Here is a 20980-nt window from a genome sequence, read left to right as displayed (position 1 = left end):
TTTTATACAACCGTGTTTGTTTGAACAGAATGCTTTGACATCACGGGATGGAGCGTGAAGGGTCTTTATGATGTCATAATGATTGATGTCATAATGATGTCATTGTGTTGAGGAGATGAAGGCCTCCCGCTCCACGGTGAAAATCCTCACCTCATCGTTTCACGTCCCAAACAGCAGCCTATCCCCTATAGTGACCAGGGACCGTAGGGCTTTTATTTTGAAACACAAAAGCTGTACCATTCCATCCTTCTGTCTCATTCCCCTCCCCCCCTCCTCCTTTCCAAACGCGTGTTCTTCTACCCTGGAACCAGGAGGCAGTGACATTCTGTACCATTCCATCCTTCTGTCTCATCCCCCCCTCCTCCTTTCCAAAAGCGTGTTCCTCTACCCTGGAACCAGGAGGCAGTGACATTCTGTACCATTCCATTCTTCTGTCTCATCCCCCCTCCTCCTTTACACCCCCACCCGCTCCTCCTTCCAAAAGCACTGACCTTCTTCATCCATTCCCCTCCTCCTCTTCCAAAAGCACTCTCCCTCCTTTCATCCCCCCCCTCCCTCCTCTTCCAAAAGCACTCTCTCCACCTCCTCCTTCATCCCCCTCCTCCCGCTCCTCCTCCTCTTCCAAAAGCACTCTCCACCTCCTCTTCCACCCCCTCCACCTCCTCTTCCAGGAGCACCCCTCCTCCACTCCTCCTCTTCCAGGAGCACTCTCTCCACCTCCTCTTCCAGGAGCACTCTCTCCACCTCCTCTTCCAGGAGCACTCTCTCCACCTCCTCTTCCAGGAGCACTCTCTCCACCTCCTCTTCCAGGAGCACTCTCTCCACCTCCTCTTCCAGGAGCACTCTCTCCACCTCCTCTTCCAGGAGCACTCTCTCCACCTCCTCTTCCAGGAGCACTCTCTCCACCTCCTCTTCCAGAAGCACTCTCTCCACCTCCTCTTCCAGAAGCACTCTCTCCACCTCCTCTTCCAGGAGCACTCTCTCCACCTCCTCTTCCAGAAGCACTCTCTCCACCTCCTCTTCCAGAAGCACTCTCTCCTCCTCCTCTTCCAGAAGCACTCTCTCCACCTCCTCTTCACCCCCCCCCTCCTTTACCCCCCCTCCCGCTCCTCCTCTTCTAGAAGCACTCTCTCCACCTCCTCTTCATCCGATCCCTTTCAGTCTTTTCTATGCGTCATTGTTCCTTCCTCCACCTCCTACTTCCTCCCGGCTCCATTTCCTGTTTCAGTCCACCTTCTCTACCTTCCCGATGATCTTCTCCTCGTAGATGGGCAGGACGGCGTCGTCCTCTTTGACTTCTTCAAACACCACGCCACAGTCAAATTCATCACTCACCTTCTTAAAGTAGAACCTAGAAGACACACACACAGTGAATCAACACACACACACACAGTGAATCAACACACACACAGTGAATCAACACACACACAGTGAATCAACACACACACAGTGAATCAACACACACACACACACACACACACACACACACACACACACACACACACACACACACACACACACACACACACACACACACAGTGAATCAACACACACACACAGTGAATCAACACACACAGTGAATCCCCTACACAACCGGGTGAATACCAGCTTAATCTCCACACACCTCTCACCTGTAGAAGCCCTTCTTGGTGAGTAGCTCCTTGAACTGTCCCAGGGTCACCACGCGACCTTTGGCCGTGGTGCGGTAGGGGACTCGCCACAGAAGTAGTCGCCACAGTTACGTTCTCACACTGTGACCCCTGCTTCTTACTGCTTAGAGACTTCTGTCTGGAGGAGAGACAGACAGCACTGCTTGAGACTTCTGTCTGGATGAGGTCAGAGACAGACAGACTGCTTAGAGACTTCTGTCTGGAGGAGGAGGACAGTTGCTTAAAGACTTCTGTCTGGAGAAGTAGTACAGCACTGCTTAAAGACTTCTGTCTGGACAGAGTGACAGACCACTGCTTCTTCTGTCTGGAGGAGAGGAGACAGACAGCACTGCTTAGAGACTTCTGTCTGGAGGAGAGGAGACAGACAGCACTGCTTAGAGACTTCTGTCTGGAGGAGAGGAGACAGACAGCACTGCTTAAAAGACTTCTGTCTGGAGGAGAGAGAGAGACAGACAGTACTGCTTAAAGACTTCTGTCTGGAGGAGAGAGACAGCACTGCTTAAAGACTTCTGTCTGGAGGAGAGGAGACAGACAGTACTGCTTAGAGACTTCTGTCTGGAGGAGAGGAGACAGACAGCACTGCTTAAAGACTTCTGTCTGGAGGAGAGGAGACAGACAGCACTGCTTAAAGACTTCTGTCTGGAGGAGAGGAGACGGACAGCACTGCTTAAAGACTTCTGTCTGGAGGAGAGGAGACGGACAGCACTGCTTAAAGACTTCTGTCTGGAGGAGAGGAGACAGACAGCACTGCTGAAATACTTCTGTCTGGAGGAGAGGAGACAGACAGCACTGCTTAGAGACTTCTGTCTGGAGGAGAGGAGACGGACAGCACTGCTTAAAGACTTCTGTCTGGAGGAGAGGAGAGATGGAGACATGAGACAGACAGCACTGCTTAAAGACTTCTGTCTGGAGGAGAGGAGAGATGGAGACATGAGACAGACAGCACTGCTTAAAGACTTCAGTCTGGAGGGGAGACGGAGACATGGCCTCCTGCTAGAACCCCTGATCCTAATCAACACGAACCCCTCGTTCCAACCTCAACCCCTCCTCCTCTTACCTCTGTTTAGCCTGCAGCAGGGCGGTTCTCCTCCTCTCCTCCTCCAGTCTCCTCCGGGCCTCCTCTAGCTGAGTGAGGGGGTTGGGTGCGGGATTGGGGGCATGGTGGGGTCCTGGATGAAGGGGTGGGAGGGCTGCACGTTGTTCCGCAGCTGGGCGCTCACCCAGGGGTGCACTGCCCCAGGACGCTCCACAGAGCTGGGTCTCAACAGCTCCACACTCCCCTGGGTCTTCCTGGAGCCTGTGGTACTCCTAGAGGGGAGAGAGAGAGAAGGAAACCGAGGGGGATGGGAGAGAGAAAGAGGAGGGGGAGAAAGAGGGAGGGATAGGAGAGAAAGAGGGGGGATGGGAGAGATAAAAAGGGAGAGGGGAAAGAGGGAGAGAAAGAGGGGGGAGAGAGAAAGAGGGGGGGATAGGAGAGAGAAAGAGGGGGTGGGAGAGAGAAAGAGGGGGGTGGGAGAGAAAAGAGGGGGTGGGAGAGAGAAAGAGGGGGGGATGGGAGAGAGAAAGAGGGGGGATGGGAGAGAGAAAGAGGGGGGATGGGAGAGAGAAAGAGGGGGGATGGGAGAGAGAAAGAGGGGGGATGGGAGAGAGAAAGAGGGGGGGATAGGAGAGAGAAAGAGGGGGGGTGGGAGAGAGAAAGGGGGGATGGGAGAGAGAAAGAGGGGGGATGGGAGAGAAAAGGGGGGATGGGAGAGAGAAAGAGGGGGGTGGGAGAGAGAAAGAGGGGGGGTGGGAGAGAGAAAGGGGGGTAGGGAGAGAGAAAGAGGGGGGATGGGAGAGAGAAAGGGGGGGATGGGAGAGAGAAAGAGGGGGGGGATGGGAGAGAGAAAGAGGGGGGTGGGAGAGAGAAAGAGGGGGGGTGGGAGAGAGAAAGAGGGGGATGGGAGAGAGAAAGAGGGGGATGGGAGAGAGAAAGAGGGGGGATGGGAGAGAGAAAGAGGGGGGATGGGAGAGAGAAAGAGGGGGGATGGGAGAGAGAAAGAGGGGGGATGGGAGAGAGAAAGAGGGGGGGATGGGAGAGAGAAAGAGGGGGATGGGAGAGATAAAGAGAAGGGGGTTAACATTGGAGTAAGTGAGGGACAGAGAGTGCGTCCTACTGTGTGTGTGTGTGTGTGGTGTGGTGTGTGTAGATGAGAAATGTATGTATGGGGTGGTATGTATGTAGAGAGAATGTATGTATGGTATGGTATGGGTGAGGAGAGAGAAACTGTATGTGGGGTGTGTATATGAGTAGAGTAAGTGTGTATGTATGTATGTATGTAAGTGGGGACAGAGAGTGCATCCTACTGGGTGTGGTAGATGAGTGTGTGTGTAGTGTGGGTATGTGTGTATGGAGTATGTATGTGTGTGTATATGTGTATGTGGGTATGGGTGTAGTATGTATGTGTGTGTATATGTGTGTGGTGTGTATGTGTGTATGTATGTATGTGTGTGTATATGTGTATGTGTGTGTATGTGTGGTGTATGGGAGATGTATGTATGTGTGTGGGATATGTGATGTGTGTATGTATGTATATGTGTATGGGAGTGTGTTGGTATGTGTGTATGTATGTATGTATGTAAGTGAGGGACAGAGAGTGCATCATACTGTATGTGTGTGTGTGTGTGTTACCCGTGGTGTTCTTTTTGTGTCGTAGCCTCCCCTCCATCATCCACTGCAGTATCTTGTGATTTCTCTCCAGGTCCTCCAGGTACCTGGGCCTCCTGGACACGCCCCTCATCACCTTTACCTGTCGGCTCCGCCCCCTTCTTAGAGCCACGCTTCGATAGGGTGCTGATGCTGGGGTACAGGGAACACACACACACACACACACACACACACACACACACACACACACACACACACACACATGTGTACACACACACACACACACACACACACACACACACAACACACACACACACACACACACACACGTCAGAATGGTGATGGTCAACATGATTAAGACTAGCTAGTGGACAGGGTTCTGCATGATTAAGACTAGCTAGTGGACAGGGTTCCGCATAATTAAGACTAGCTAGTGGGGGTTCCGCATAATTAAGACTAGCTAGTGGACAGGGTTCCGCATAATTAAGACTAGCTAGTGGACAGGGTTGGGCATAATTAAGACTAGCTAGTGGACAGGGTTCCGCATAATTAAGACTAGCTAGTGGACAGGGTTCCGGACTGGTGGAGAGCGTTCTAATAATTAAGACTAGCTAGTGGATGGGTTCCGCATAATTAAGACTAGCTAGTGGACAGCGTTCTACATTATTAAGACTAGCTAGTGGACAGCGTTCTACATTAGTAAGACTAGCTAGTGGATAGGTTCTAGATTAGTAAGACTAGCTAGTGGACAGGTTCTACATTAGTAAGACTAGCTAGTGGACAGCGTTCTACATTAGTAAGACTAGCTAGTTGACAGCGTTCCACATTAGTAAGACTAGCTAGTGGACAGCGTTCTACATTAGTAAGACTAGCTAGTGGACAGGGTTCCGCATGATTAAGACTAGCTAGTGGACAGGGTTCCGCATAATTAAGACTAGCTAGTGGACAGGGTTCCGCATAATTAAGACTAGCTAGTGGACAGGGTTCCGCATAATTAAGACTAGCTAGTGGACAGGGTTCCGCATAATTAAGACTAGCTAGTGGACAGGGTTCCGCATAATTAAGACTAGCTAGTGGACAGCGTTCTACATTAGTAAGACTAGCTAGTGGACAGCGTTCTACATTAGTAAGACTAGCTTGTGGACAGCATTCAACATTAGTAAGACTAGCTAGTGGACAGCGTTCTACATTAGTAAGACTAGCTAGTAGACAGAGTTCTACATTAGTAAGACTAGCTAGTGGACAGCGTTCTACATTAGTAAGACTAGCTAGTGGACAGCGTTCTACATTATTAAGACTAGCTTGTGGACAGCATTCAACATTAGTAAGACTAGCTAGTGGACAGCGTTCTACATTAGTAAGACTAGCTAGTAGACAGAGTTCTACATTAGTAAGACTAGCTAGTTGACAGTGTTCTACATCAGTAAGACTAGCTAGTTGACAGTGTTCTACATCAGTAAGACTAGCTAGTTGACAGAGTTCTACATTAGTGTGGCTGCACTGTTCTAGTCATGAAAATCGTGACTTGAGTCCGAGTCTAGTTCGAGTCCTAGCCTCAAGTACGACAACACTGATAACACATAAACACCCCCCAGGTACTAACCTATAGCCCACTGCATCCATGGTCCCAGCCCCATCTGCGTAGTTGTATAGAGTAGTGGTGGGCCTCCCCGTTCCACAGGCCGCTCCCCTGGGTCCTGGAGCCTCCTCCTCCTCCACCACCCAGCACCACCTCATCCATCTGGGGCTCTTTGGGCTTGGTGCCCCCTGGGGGGTAGTGGTAGCCATGCTTGTGGTGGTACACACCTGAGGGAACAGAGACATATAGGTTAAATAACTACAACTCTACCTCTTAACCCAACAAAGATGAAGGTAGCCATGCTGGTAGCCATGCTGGCAGCCATGCTTGTAGCCATGCTTGTAGCCATGCTGGTAGCCATGTTTGTAGCCATGCTGGTAGCCATGTTTGTAGCCATGCTGGTAGCCATGTTTGTAGCCATGCTGGTAGCCATGTTAGTAGCCATGCTGGTAGCCATGTTAGTAGCCATGCTGGTAGCCATGCTGGTAGCCATGCTGGTAGCCATGTTTGTAGCCATGCTTGTAGCCATGCTGGTAGCCATGCTTGTAGCCATGCTGGTAGCCATGCTGGTAGCCATGCTGGTAGCCATGTTAGTAGCCATGCTTGTACCCATGCTGGTAGCCATGCTGGTAGCCATGTTAGTAGCCATGCTGGTAGCCATGCTGGTAGCCATGTTAGTAGCCATGCTGGTAGCCATGCTGGTAGCCATGCTGGTAGCCATGCTGGAAAGCCATGCTGGAAAGCCATGCTGGAAAGCCATGCTGGCAGCCATGCTGGTAGCCAGGCTGGAAAGCCATGCTGGTAGCCATGCTGGTAGCCATGCTGGAAAGCCATGCTGGAAAGCCATGCTGGAAAGCCATGCTGGTAGCCATGCTGGAAAGCCATGCTGGAAAGCCATGCTGGAAAGCCATGCTGGTAGCCATGCTGGAAAGCCATGCTGGAAAGCCATGCTGGAAAGCCATGCTGGTAGCCATGCTGGTAGCCATGCTTGTAGCCAGGCTGGAAAGCCATGCTGGTAGCCATGCTGGTAGCCATGCTGGAAAGCCATGCTGGTAGCCATGCTGGTAGCCATGTTAGTAGCCATGCTTGTACCCATGCTGGTAGCCATGCTGGTAGCCATGTTAGTAGCCATGCTGGTAGCCATGCTGGTAGCCATGCTGGAAAGCCATGCTGGAAAGCCATGCTGGCAGCCATGCTGGTAGCCAGGCTGGTAGCCAGGCTGGAAAGCCATGCTGGTAGCCATGCTGGTAGCCATGCTGGAAAGCCATGCTGGAAAGCCATGCTGGTAGCCATGCTGGAAAGCCATGCTGGAAAGCCATGCTGGTAGCCATGCTGGTAGCCATGCTGGAAAGCCATGCTGGAAAGCCATGCTGGTAGCCATGCTGGAAAGCCATGCTGGAAAGCCATGCTGGTAGCCATGCTGGTAGCCATGCTTGTAGCCAGGCTGGAAAGCCATGCTGGTAGCCATGCTGGTAGCCATGCTGGAAAGCCATGCTGGAAAGCCATGCTGGTAGCCATGCTTGTAGCCATGCTGGTAGCCATGCTTGTAGCCATGCTTGTAGCCATGCTGGTAGCCATGCTGGAAAGCCATGCTGGAAAGCCATGCTGGAAAGCCATGCTTGTAGCCATGCTGGTACCCATGCTTGTAGCCATGCTGGTAGCCATGCTGGTAGCCATGCTGGTAGCCAGGCTGGTAGCCATGCTGGTAGCCAGGCTGGTAGCCATGCTGGTAGCCATGCTTGTAGCCAGGCTGGAAAGCCATGCTGGTAGCCATGCTGGTTGCCATGCTGGAAAGCCATGCTGGAAAGCCATGCTGGTAGCCATGCTGGTAGCCATGCTGGAAAGCCATGCTGGAAAGCCATGCTGGTAGCCATGCTGGAAAGCCATGCTGGTAGCCATGCTGGAAAGCCATGCTGGTAGCCATGCTTGTAGCCATGCTTGTAGCCATGCTGGTAGCCATGCTGGAAAGCCATGCTGGTAGCCATGCTTGTAGCCATGCTTGTAGCCATGCTGGTAGCCATGCTGGAAAGCCATGCTTGTAGCCATGCTGGTAGCCATGCTGGAAAGCCATGCTGGTAGCCATGCTTGTAGCCATGCTTGTAGCCATGCTGGTAGCCATGCTGGTAGCCATGCTGGTAGCCATGCTAGTAGCCATGCTTGTAGCCAGGCTGGAAAGCCATGCTGGTAGCCATGTTGGTAGCCATGCTGGTAGCCATGCTGGTAGCCATGCTGGTAGCCATGTTTGTAGCCATGCTGGTAGCCATGTTTGTAGCCATGCTTGTAGCCATGCTGGTAGCCATGCTGGCTGCTGCCAACACACTGTCATTGACACTGACCCAACTCCAGCCATTTTAATAATGGGAATTGATGGGAAATGATGTAAATATATCACTAGCCACTTTAAACAATGCTACCTTATATAATGTTACTTACCCTACATTATTCATCTCATATGCATATGTATATACTGTACTCTACATCATCGACTGCATCCTTATGTAATACATGTATCACTAGCCACTTTAACTATGCCACTTTGTTTACTTTGTCTACACACTCATCTCATATGTATATACTGTACTCGATACCATCTACTGTATGCTGCTCTGTACCATCACTCATTCATATATCCTTATGTACATGTTCCTTATCCCCTTACACTGTGTATAAGACAGTAGTTTTGGAATTGTTAGTTAGATTACTTGTTGGTTATCACTGCATTGTCGGAACTAGAAGCACAAGCATTTCGCTACACTCGCATTAACATCTGCTAACCATGTGTATGTGACAAATAAAATTTGATTTGATTTGATCATAGCCTAACCAGAAGGGAGAAAACCTGTTCTTCTCAGATTCAGACATTATGCTTCTGAAGTTGCTTGTTGAACCAGTGGTAGGCAACCTTCTCCACGTGGAGTGCCAAGTTATCCTACCAACCTTCTCCATGTGGAGTGCCAAGTTATCCTACCAACCTTCTCCACGTGGAGTGCCAAGTTATCCTACCAACCTTCTCCATGTGGAGTGCCAAGTTATCCTACCAACCCCCCCCCTATAGGACTACTACTATGTGTATTCAGGCCAGGTAGCCTATAGGACTACTACTATTCAGGCCAGGTAGCCTATAGGACTACTACTATGTGTAAATCAGGCCAGGTAGCCTATAGGACTACTACTATTCAGGCGAGGTAGCCTATAGGACTACTACTATGTGAAATCAGGCCAGGTAGCCTATAGGACTACTACTATGTGAAATCAGGCCAGGTAGCCTATAGGACTACTACTATGTAGGCCAGGTAGCCTATAGGACTACTACTATGTGAAATCAGGCCAGGTAGCCTATAACTACTACTATGTGAAATCAGGCCAGGTAGCCTATAGGACTACTACTATTCAGGCCAGGTAGCCTATAGGACTACTACTATTCAGGCCAGGTAGGACATAGGGTTACTACTATTCAGGCCAGGTAGCCTAGGACTACTACTATTCAGACCAGGTAGCCTATAGGACTACTACTATTCAGACCAGGTAGCCTATAGGACTACTACTATTCAGGCCAGGTAGCCTATAGGACTACTACTATGCAGGCCAGGTAGCCTATAGGACTACTACTATGCAGGCCAGGTAGCCTATAGGACTACTACTATGCAGGCCAGGTAAGATTACTACTATGTGTAATCAGGCCAGGTAGCCTATAGGACTACTACTGTTCAGGCCAGGTAGCCTATAGGACTACTACTATTCAGGCCAGGTAGCCTATAGGACTACTACTATGTGTAAATCAGGCCAGGTAGCCTATATGACTACTACTATTCAGGCCAGGTAGCCTATAGTACTACTACTATTCAGGCCAGGTAGCCTATAGTACTACTACTATTCAGGCCAGGTAGCCTAGGACTACTACTATTCAGGCCAGGTAGCCTATAGACTACTACTATTCAGGCCAGTTAGCCTAAGGACTACTACTATTCAGGCCAGGTAGCCTATAGGACTACTACTATTCAGGCCAGGTAGCCTATAGGACTACTACTATTCAGCCAGGTATCCTATAGGACTACTACTATTCAGGCCAGGTACCTAGCTACTACTATTCAGGCCAGGTAGCCTATAGGACTTCTACTATTCAGGCCAGGTAGCCTATAGGACTACTACTATGTGGCCAGGTAGCCTATAGGACTTCTACTATTCAGTAGGTAGCCTAGGACTACTACTATTCAGGCCAGGTAGCCTATAGGACTACTACTATTCAGTAGCCTAGGACTACTACTATTCAGGCCAGGTAGTATAGGACTACTACTATTCAGGCCAGGTAGCCTATAGGACTACTACTATTCAGGCCAGGTAGCCTATAGGACTACTACTATTAGGCCAGGTACCTATAGGACTACTACTATTCAGGCCAGGTAGCCTATAGGACTACTACTATTCAGGCCAGGTAGCCTATAGGACTACTACTATTCAGGCCAGGTAGCCTATAGCAGGCCAGGTAGCCTATAGGACTACTACTAATCTAGCCTATAGGACTACTACTATTCAGACCAGGTAGCCTATAGCTACTATTGAGGCCAGGTAGCCTAGTACTACTACTATTCAGGCCAGGTAGCCTATAGGACTACTACTATTCAGGCCTGGTAGCCTATAGGACTACTACTATTCAGGCCAGGTATCTCTATTCAGGGCCTATAGGACTACTACTATTCAGGCCAGGTAGCCTATAGGACTACTACTATTCAGGCCAGGTAGCCTATAGGACTACTACTATGTGTAAATCTAGGCCAGGTAGCCTATAGGACTACTACTATTCAGGCCAGGTAGCCTATAGGACTACTACTATCAGGCCTGGTAGCCTATAGGACTACTACTATTCAGGCCAGGTATCCTATAGGACTACTACTATTCAGGCCAGGTAGCCTATAGGACTACTACTATGTGTAAATCAGGCCAGGTAGCCTATAGGACTACTACTATTCAGGCCAGGTAGCCTATAGGACTACTACTATTCAGGCCAGGTAGCCTAGCCCTACTACTATGTGTAATCAGCCAGGTATCATGGACTACTACTATTCAGGCCAGGTATCTGCGTAGGACTACTACTATTCAGGCCAGGTAGCCTATAGGACTACTACTATGTGTAATCAGGCCAGGTAGCCTATAGGACTACTACTATTCAGGCCAGGTAGCCTATAGGACTACTACTATTCAGGCCAGGTAGCCTATAGGACTACTACTATGCAGGCCGGGTAGCCTGGGTAGCCTATAGGACTACTTGTGGCCAGGTAGCCTACTACTACTATTCAGACCAGGTAGCCTATAGGACTACTACATTCAGGCTAGGTAGCCTATGGGACTACTACTATTCAGGCCAGGTAGCCTATAGGACTACTACTATGTGAAATCAGGCCAGGTAGCCTAAAGGACTATGCTATTCAGGTAGGACATGCTATTCAGGCCAGGTAGCCTATAGGACTACTACTATTCAGGCCAGGTAGCCTATAGGACTACTACTACTCAGGCCAGGTAGCCTAGGACTACTACAGGCCAGGTAGCCTATAGGACTAGCCATGGCCAGGTAGCCATGCTACTACTATTCAGGCCAGGTAGCCTATAGGACACTACTATTCAGGCCATAGCCTACAGGACTACTACTATGTGAAATCATGCTGGTAGCCATGGACTTACTACTCAGGCCAGGTAGCCATGCTGGTAAATCAGCCAGGTGCCTATAGGACTACTACTATTCAGGCTGGTAGCCATGGACTTACTATTCAGTAGCCATGGACTGTGTAATCAGCCATGCCTATAGGACTAGCCTATTCAGGCCAGGTAGCCATGTACTACTATGCAGGCCAGGTAGCCTATAGGACTAGCCATAGCCTATAGGACTACTACTATGCAGGCCATAGCCTATAGGACTACTACTAATCAGGCCAGGTAGCCTATAGGACTACTACTATTCAGACCAGGTAGCCTATAGGACTACTATTGTTCAGGCCAGGTAGCCATAGTACTACTACTATTCAGGCCAGGTAGCCTATAGGACTACTACTATTCAGGCCTGGTAGCCTATAGGACTACTACTATTCAGGCCAGGTATCCTATAGGACTACTACTATTCAGGCCAGGTAGCCTATAGGACTACTACTATTCAGGCCAGGTAGCCTATAGGACTACTACTATGTGTAAATCAGGCCAGGTAGCCTATAGGACTACTACTATTCAGGCCAGGTAGCCTATAGGACTACTACTATTCAGGCCTGGTAGCCTATAGGACTACTACTATTCAGGCCAGGTATCCTATAGGACTACTACTATTCAGGCCAGGTAGCCTATAGGACTACTACTATTCAGGCCAGGTAGCCTATAGGACTACTACTATGTGTAAATCAGGCCAGGTAGCCTATAGGACTACTACTATTCAGGCCAGGTAGCCTATAGGACTACTACTATTCAGGCCAGGTAGCCTATAGGACTACTACTATGTGTAATCAGGCCAGGTATCCTATAGGACTACTACTATTCAGGCCAGGTATCCTATAGGACTACTACTATTCAGGCCTGGTAGCCTATAGGACTACTACTATTCAGGCCAGGTATCCTATAGGACTACTACTATTCAGGCCAGGTAGCCTATAGGACTACTACTATGTGTAAATCAGGCCAGGTAGCCTATAGGACTACTACTATTCAGGCCAGGTAGCCTATAGGACTACTACTATTCAGGCCAGGTAGCCTTAGGACTACTACTATGTGTAATCAGGCCAGGTATCCTATAGGACTACTACTATTCAGGCCAGGTATCCTATAGGACTACTACTATTCAGGCCAGGTAGCCTATAGGACTACTACTATGTGTAATCAGGCCAGGTAGCCTATAGGACTACTACTATTCAGGCCAGGTAGCCTATTACTATATTCAGGCCAGGTAGCCTATGGACTACTATGCAGGCCGGGTAGCCTATAGGACTACTACTAATCAGGCCAGGTAGCCTATAGGACTACTACTAATCAGGCCAGGTAGCCTATAGGACTACTACTATTCAGACCAGGTAGCCTATAGGACTACTACTGTTCAGGCTAGGTAGCCTATAGGACTACTACTATTCAGGCCAGGTAGCCTATAGGACTACTACTATGTGAAATCAGGCCAGGTAGCCTATAGGACTACTACTATTCAGGCCAGGTAGCCTATAGGACTACTACTATTCAGCCAGGTAGCCTATAGGACTACTACTATTCAGGCCAGGTGCCTATGTGACTACTACTACTCAGGCCAGGTAGCCTTGGACTACTACTACTCAGGCCAGGTAGCCTATAGGACTACTACTATTCAGGCCAGGTAGCCTATAGGACTACTACTATTCAGGCCAGGTAGCCTATAGGACTACTACTATTCAGGCCAGGTAGCCTACAGGACTACTACTATGTGAAATCAGGCCAGGTAGCCTATAGGACTACTACTACTCAGGCCAGGTAGCCTATAGGACTACTACTATGTGTAAATCAGGCCAGGTAGCCTATAGGACTACTACTATTCAGGCCAGGTAGCCTATAGGACTACTACTATTCAGGCCAAGTAGCCTATAGGACTACTACTATGTGTAATCAGGCCAGGTAGCCTATAGGACTACTACTATTCAGGCCAGGTAGCCTATAGGACTACTACTATGCAGGCCAGGTAGCCTATAGGACTACTACTATTCAGGCCAGGTAGCCTATAGGACTACTACTATGCAGGCCAGGTAGCCTATAGGACTACTACTAATCAGGCCAGGTAGCCTATAGGACTACTACTATTCAGACCAGGTAGCCTATAGGACTACTATTGTTCAGGCCAGGTAGCCTATAGTACTACTACTATTCAGGCCAGGTAGCCTATAGGACTACTACTATTCAGGCCTGGTAGCCTATAGGACTACTACTATTCAGGCCAGGTATCCTATAGGACTACTACTATTCAGGCCAGGTAGCCTATAGGACTACTACTATTCAGGCCAGGTAGCCTATAGGACTACTACTATGTGTAAATCAGGCCAGGTAGCCTATAGGACTACTACTATTCAGGCCAGGTAGCCTATAGGACTACTACTATTCAGGCCTGGTAGCCTATAGGACTACTACTATTCAGGCCAGGTATCCTATAGGACTACTACTATTCAGGCCAGGTAGCCTATAGGACTACTACTATTCAGGCCAGGTAGCCTATAGGACTACTACTATTCAGGCCAGGTAGCCTATAGGACTACTACTATTCAGGCCAGGTAGCCTATAGGACTACTACTATTCAGGCCAGGTAGCCTATAGGACTACTACTATTCAGGCCAGGTAGCCTATAGGACTACTACTATTCAGGCCAGGTATAGCCTATAGGACTACTACTATTCAGGCCAGGTAGCCTATAGGACTAATACTATTCAGGCCAGGTAGCCTATAGGACTACTACTATGTCAGGCCAGGTAGCCTATAGGACTACTACTATGTGTAATCAGGCCAGGTAGCCTATAGGACTACTACTATTCAGGCCAGGTAGCCTATAGGACTACTACTATTCAGGCCAGGTAGCCTATAGGACTACTACTATGCAGGCCAGGTAGCCTATAGGACTACTACTAATCAGGCCAGGTAGCCTATAGGACTACTACTATTCAGACCAGGTAGCCTATAGGACTACTACTATTCAGACCAGGTAGCCTATAGGACTACTACTGTTCAGGCTAGGTAGCCTATAGGACTACTACTATTCAGGCCAGGTAGCCTATAGGACTACTACTATGTGAAATCAGGCCAGGTAGCCTATAGGACTACTACTATTCAGGCCAGGTAGCCTATAGGACTACTACTATTAGCCTAAGGACTACTAGGCCAGGTAGCCTATAGGACTACTACTATTCAGGCCAGGTAGCCTATAGGACTACTACTATTCAGGCCAGGTAGCCTCTAGGACTACTACTATTCAGGCCAGGTAGCCTATAGGACTACTACTATTCAGGCCAGGTAGCCTATAGGACTACTACTATTCAGGCCAGGTAGCCTATAGGACTACTACTATTCAGGCCAGGTAGCCTACAGGACTACTACTATGTGAAATCAGGCCAGGTAGCCTATAGGACTACTACTACTCAGGCCAGGTAGCCTATAGGACTACTACTATGTGTAAATCAGGCCAGGTAGCCTATAGGACTACTACTATTCAGGCCAGGTAGCCTATAGGACTACTACTATTCAGGCCAGGTAGCCTATAGGACTACTACTATTCAGGCCAAGTAGCCTATAGGACTACTACTATGTGAAATCAGGCCAGGTAGCCTATAGGACTACTACTACTCAGGCCAGGTAGCCTATAGGACTACTACTATGTGTAAATCAGGCCAGGTAGCCTATAGGACTACTACTATTCAGGCCAGGTAGCCTATAGGACTACTACTATTCAGGCCAGGTAGCCTATAGGACTACTACTATGTGTAATCAGGCCAGGTAGCCTATTGGACTACTACTATGTGAAATCAGGCCAGGTAGCCTATAGGACTACTACTATGCAGTTCAGGTAGCCTATAGGACTACTACTATGTGTAAATCAGGCCAGGTAGCCTATAGGACTACTACTATGCAGGCCAGGTAGCCTATAGGACTACTACTATTCAGGCCAGGTAGCCTATAGGACTACTACTATTCAGGCCAGGTAGCCTATAGGACTACTACTATTCAGGCCAGGTAGCCTATAGGACTACTACTATTCAGGCCAGGTAGCCTATAGGACTACTACTATTCAGGCCAGGTAGCCTATAGGACTACTACTATTCAGGCCAGGTAGCCTATAGGACTACTACTATTCAGGCCAGGTAGCCTATAGGACTACTACTATGTGTAAATCAGGCCAGGTAGCCTATAGGACTGCTACTATGCAGGCCAGGTAGCCTATAGGACTACTACTATGTGTAAATCAGGCCAGGTAGCCTATAGGACTACTACTATTCAGGCCAGGTAGCCTATAGGACTACTACTATGCAGTTCAGGTAGCCTATAGGACTACTACTATGTGTAAATCAGGCCAGGTAGCCTATAGGACTACTACTATGCAGTTCAGGTAGCCTATAGGACTACTACTGTGTAATCAGGTGTGTGTCGTTACTCAAGATTGACAGGATCGCTACAAACAAAAGACAATGAATTAATTGAGAACTCGTAAAGACTGGAATATTATTGAATGCATTAACAAGAAAACAGGCCTCCGCAATGGACTAGTCCACTCAGACAGGCCTCCGCAATGGACTAGTCCACCCAGGCAGGCCTCCGCAATGGACTAGTCCACCCAGACAGGCCTCCGCAATGGACTAGTCCACCCAGACAGGCCTCCGCAATGGACTAGTCCTCCGCAATGGACTAGTCCACCCAGACAGGCCTCCGCAATGGACTAGTCCACCCAGACAGGCCTCCGCAATGGACTAGTCCACCCAGACAGGCCTCCGCAATGGACTAGTCCACCCAGACAGGCCTCCGCAATGGACTAGTCCACCCAGACAGGCCTCCGCAATGGACTAGTCCACCCAGGCAGGCCTCCGCAATGGACTAGTCCACCCAGACAGGCCTCCGCAATGGACTAGTCCACCCAGGCAGGCCTCCGCAATGGACTAGTCCACTCAGACAGGCCTCCGCAATGGACTAGTCCACCCAGACAGGCCTCCGCAATGGACTAGTCCTCCGCAATGGACTAGTCCACCCAGACAGGCCTCCGCAATGGACTAGTCCACCCAGACAGGCCTCCGCAATGGACTAGTCCACCCAGACAGGCCTCCGCAATGGACTAGTCCACCCAGACAGGCCTCCGCAATGGACTAGTCCACCCAGACAGGCCTCCGCAATGGACTAGTCCACCCAGACAGGCCTCCGCAATGGACTAGTCCACCCAGACAGGCCTCCGCAATGGACTAGTCCACTCAGACAGGCCTCCGCAATGGACTAGTCCACCCAGACAGGCCTCCGCAATGGACTAGTCCACCCAGACAGGCCTCCGCAATGGACTAGTCCACCCAGACAGGCCTCCGCAATGGACTAGTCCACCCAGACAGGCCTCCGCAATGGACTAGTCCACCCAGACAGGCCTCCGCAATGGACTAGTCCACCCAGACAGGCCTCCGCAATGGACTAGTCCACCCAGACAGGCCTCCGCAATGGACTAGTCCACTCAGACAGGCCTCCGCAATGGACTAGTCCACCCAGACAGGCCTCAGCAATGGACTAGTCCACCCAGACAGGCCTCAGCAATGGACTAGTCCACTCAGACAGGCCTCAGCAATGGACTAGTCCACTCAGACAGGCCTCAGCAATGGACTAGTCCACTCAGACAGGCCTCCGCAATGGACTAGTCCACTCAGACAGGCCTCCGCAATGGACTAGTCCACCCAGACAGGCCTCCGCCATGGACTAGTCCACCCAGACAGGCCTCCGCCATGGACTAGTCCACTCAGACAGGCCTCCGCAATGGACTAGTCCACTCAGACAGGCCTCCGCAATGGACTAGTCCACCCAGACAGGCCTCCGCAATGGACTAGTCCACCCAGACAGGCCTCCGCAATGGACTAGTCCACTCAGACAGGCCTCCGCAATAGACTAGTCCACTCAGACAGGCCTCAGCAATGGACTAGTCCACCCAGACAGGCCTCCGCAATGGACTAGTCCACCCAGACAGGCCTCCGCAATGGACTAGTCAATCAATCAAATGTATTTATAAAGCCCTTACATCAGCTGATGTCACAAAGTGCTGTACAGAAACCCAGCCTAAAACCCCAAACAGCAAGCAATGCAGATGAAGATGTATGGTGGCTAGGAAAAACTCCCTAGAAAGGCCAGAACCTAGGAAGAAACCTAGAGAGGAACCAGGCTCTGAGGGGTGGCCAGTCCTCCTCTGTCCACTAAGACAGGTGTGAATCAGACAGGTGTGAATCAGACAGGTGTGAATCAGACAGGTGTCTTGTGTGCCATACATTTTATTTTTTAGATATATTTGTTACTGCTCGACTAAAAAAAAAATCTTGGTTAACCATCGCGCACCAACGACCATCGCGCACCAACGACCAAGGTTGCCAGGATCACGGTGTTTCCTCCGACACATTGGTGCGGCTGGCTTCCGGGTTGGATGCGCGCTGTGTTAAGAAGCAGTGAGGCTTGTTTGGGTTGTGTATCAGAGGATGCATGGCTTTCAACCTTCGTCTCTCCTGAGCCCGTACGGGAGTTGTAGCGATGAGACAAGATAGTAGCTACTAAAAACAATTGGACACCACGAATTCGGGGAGAAAAAGGGGTAAAAAAAATAAAAAATAAATACAAATGTAAAAAGAGACTAAGCTGGATAAATAAAGACAACATCAACATACCTGCTCCCATCCCCATTGGGTCCCCTCCCTTGGCTCCTGGCTTGTGACCTTTCACCCCTGGAGGCCACTGGGTTCTCCCAGAGTGAGGTGGAGGGTACACCCCTCCGTCGGGGGAGCGGGACTTGGGCGAGTGTCTCCCGGTGCCTGGTGACTGACACCCCGGCGTCTCCATCACTCTCTGCACGTGTTCGTCCAAGATGGCCTCCGGGTTCTCCTCGTGTGCGTCCTGTAGCGCCAGAACACCGTTGTACGAGGTCTCTGAATAACGGGACCCGTAGTGGGGGAAGAGGGACGAGGTGGAGGGGGGGAGGGGCTTGTTGCCGTAGGGGGGGAGGGAGTTTACCATGGAGACGTCGGCGTCGTCACCCTCCTCCTCCTATCACAGAGCAGGAAAGGAAAGAAGGGCGGGGTTAGAGGAGAAGCAGGTTAGTGTGTGTGATGATTACCATCCAAACCACGCACACACACACATCCAAACCTCGCACACGCACACACACACATCCAAACCTCACACATCCAAACCACGCACACACACACACATCCAAACCACGCACACACACACACACATCCAAACCACGCACACACACACACACACATCCAAACCTCGCACACATCACAGATGTCACACACACACCCTCCCAGTACGTACCAGTCTGACCCTCTTCAGTCTCTCCTCCAGTCTCTCCTGTGCTTCTCTCTCTCTCAGAACTGCCTCCAGTCGACTGATGAGGTCAACAGCAAACCTCTCCGGCTCAACATGGACATCCTTTGGTACACGGTACGTACGCTAGACACAGAACATCTATCAGGACCACAGAACATCTACCAGATCAACATCATTCACAGAGAGGGTATGAGGTAGTGTGTATTCTACTTACAGGTATATGAGGTAGGGTATAAAGTAGTGTTTATACTACTTACAGGTATGCGAGGTAGTGTATGAGGTAGTGTGTATACTACTTACAGGTATATGAGGTAGGGTATGAGGTAGTGTGTATACTACTTACAGGTATATGAGGTAGTGTATGAGGTAGTGTGTATACTACTTACAGGTATATGAGGTTGGGTATGAGGTAGTGTGTAGTGTGTATACTACTTACAGGTATATGAGGTAGGGTATGAGGTAGTGTGTATACTACTTGCAGGTATATGAGGTAGGGTATAAAGTAGTGTGTATACTACTTACAGGTATGCGAGGTAGTGTATGAGGTAGTGTGTAGTGTGTACTACTTACAGGTATATGAGGTAAGGTATGAGGTAGGGTATGAGGTAGTGTGTATACTACTTACAGGTATGTGAGGTAGGGTAAGAGGTATGGTATGAGGTAGTGTGTATACTACTTACAGGTATATGAGGTAGGGTATGAGGTAGTGTGTAGTGTGTACTACTTACAGGTATATGAGGTAGGGTATGAGGTAGTGTGTGAGGTAGTGTGTAGTGTGTATAGTACTTACAGGTATATGAGGTAGGGTGTGAGGTAGTGTGTAGTGTGTATACTACTTACAGGTATATGAGGTAGGGTATGAGGTAGGGTATGAGGTAGTGTGTGAGGTAGTGTGTAGTGTGTATAGTACTTACAGGTATGTGATGTAGGGTATGAGGTAGTGTGTATACTACTTACAGGTATGTGATGTAGGGTGTGAGGTAGTGTGTATAGTACTTACAGGTATATGAGGTAGGGTATGAGGTAGTGTGTATACTACTTACAGGTATATGAGGTAGGGTATGAGGTAGGGTATGAGGTAGTGTGTGAGGTAGGGTATGAGGTAGTGTGTATATTACTTACAGGTATATGAGGTAGGGTGTGAGGTAGTGTGTATAGTACTTACAGGTATATGAGGTAGGGTATGAGGTAGTGTGTGAAGTAGTGTGTAGTGTGTATACTACTTACAGGTATATGAGGTAGGGTATGAGGTAGTGTGTGAGGTAGTGTGTAGTGTGTGTACTACTTACAGGTATATGAGGTAGGGTATGAGATAGTGTGTGTACTACTTAAAGGTATATGAGGTAGGCTATGAGGTAGTGTGTAAACTACTTACAGGTATATGAGGTAGGGTATGAGGTAGGGTATGAGGTAGGGTGTGAGGTAGGGTGTATACTACTTACAGGTATATGAGGTAGGGTGTGAGGTAGTGTGTAGTGTGTGTACTACTTACAGGTATATGAGGTAGGGTATGAGGTAGTGTGTGAGGTAGGGTATGAGGTAGTGTGTATTCTACTTACATGTATATGAGGTAGGGTATGAGGTAGAATATGAGGGTGGGTATAAGGTAGTGTGTATTCTACTTACCGGTATATGAGGTAGGGTATGAGGTAGTGTGTATACTACTTACAGGTATATGAAGTAGGGTATGAGGTAGGGTGTATACTACTTACAGGTATGTGAGGTAGTGTATGAGATAGGGTATGAGGTAGGGTATGAGGTAGGGTGTGAGGTAGTGTGTATACTACTTACAGGTATATGAGGTAGGGTATGAGGTAGTGTGTATAGTACTTACAGGTATATGAGGTAGGGTATGAGGTAGTGTGTGAGGTAGTGTGTAGTGTGTGTACTACTTACAGGTATATGAGGTAGTGTGTGAGGTAGTGTATAGTGTGTGTACTACTTACAGGTATATGAGGTAGGGTATGAGGTAGTGTGTGTACTACTTACAGGTATATGCGGTAGGGTATGAGGTAGTGTGTGTACTACTTACAGGTATATGAGGTAGGGTATGAG

General features: G+C 49.2%; 1 pseudogene; it reads right to left on the bottom strand.

Annotated features, from left to right (window-relative positions):
- Positions 1–1110: 1110 nt before the first annotated feature.
- The window catches only part of LOC124025137, a 21645-nt pseudogene continuing 1775 nt past the window's right edge, over positions 1111–20980 (bottom strand).

This window comes from Oncorhynchus gorbuscha, unplaced genomic scaffold, assembly GCF_021184085.1.
Source record: "Oncorhynchus gorbuscha isolate QuinsamMale2020 ecotype Even-year unplaced genomic scaffold, OgorEven_v1.0 Un_scaffold_2193, whole genome shotgun sequence".
In the NCBI taxonomy this organism is placed as follows: domain Eukaryota; kingdom Metazoa; phylum Chordata; class Actinopteri; order Salmoniformes; family Salmonidae; genus Oncorhynchus; species Oncorhynchus gorbuscha.
The sequence above is the reverse complement of the archived record's forward strand: the minus strand, read 5'-3'. Positions and strand labels throughout refer to the sequence as shown.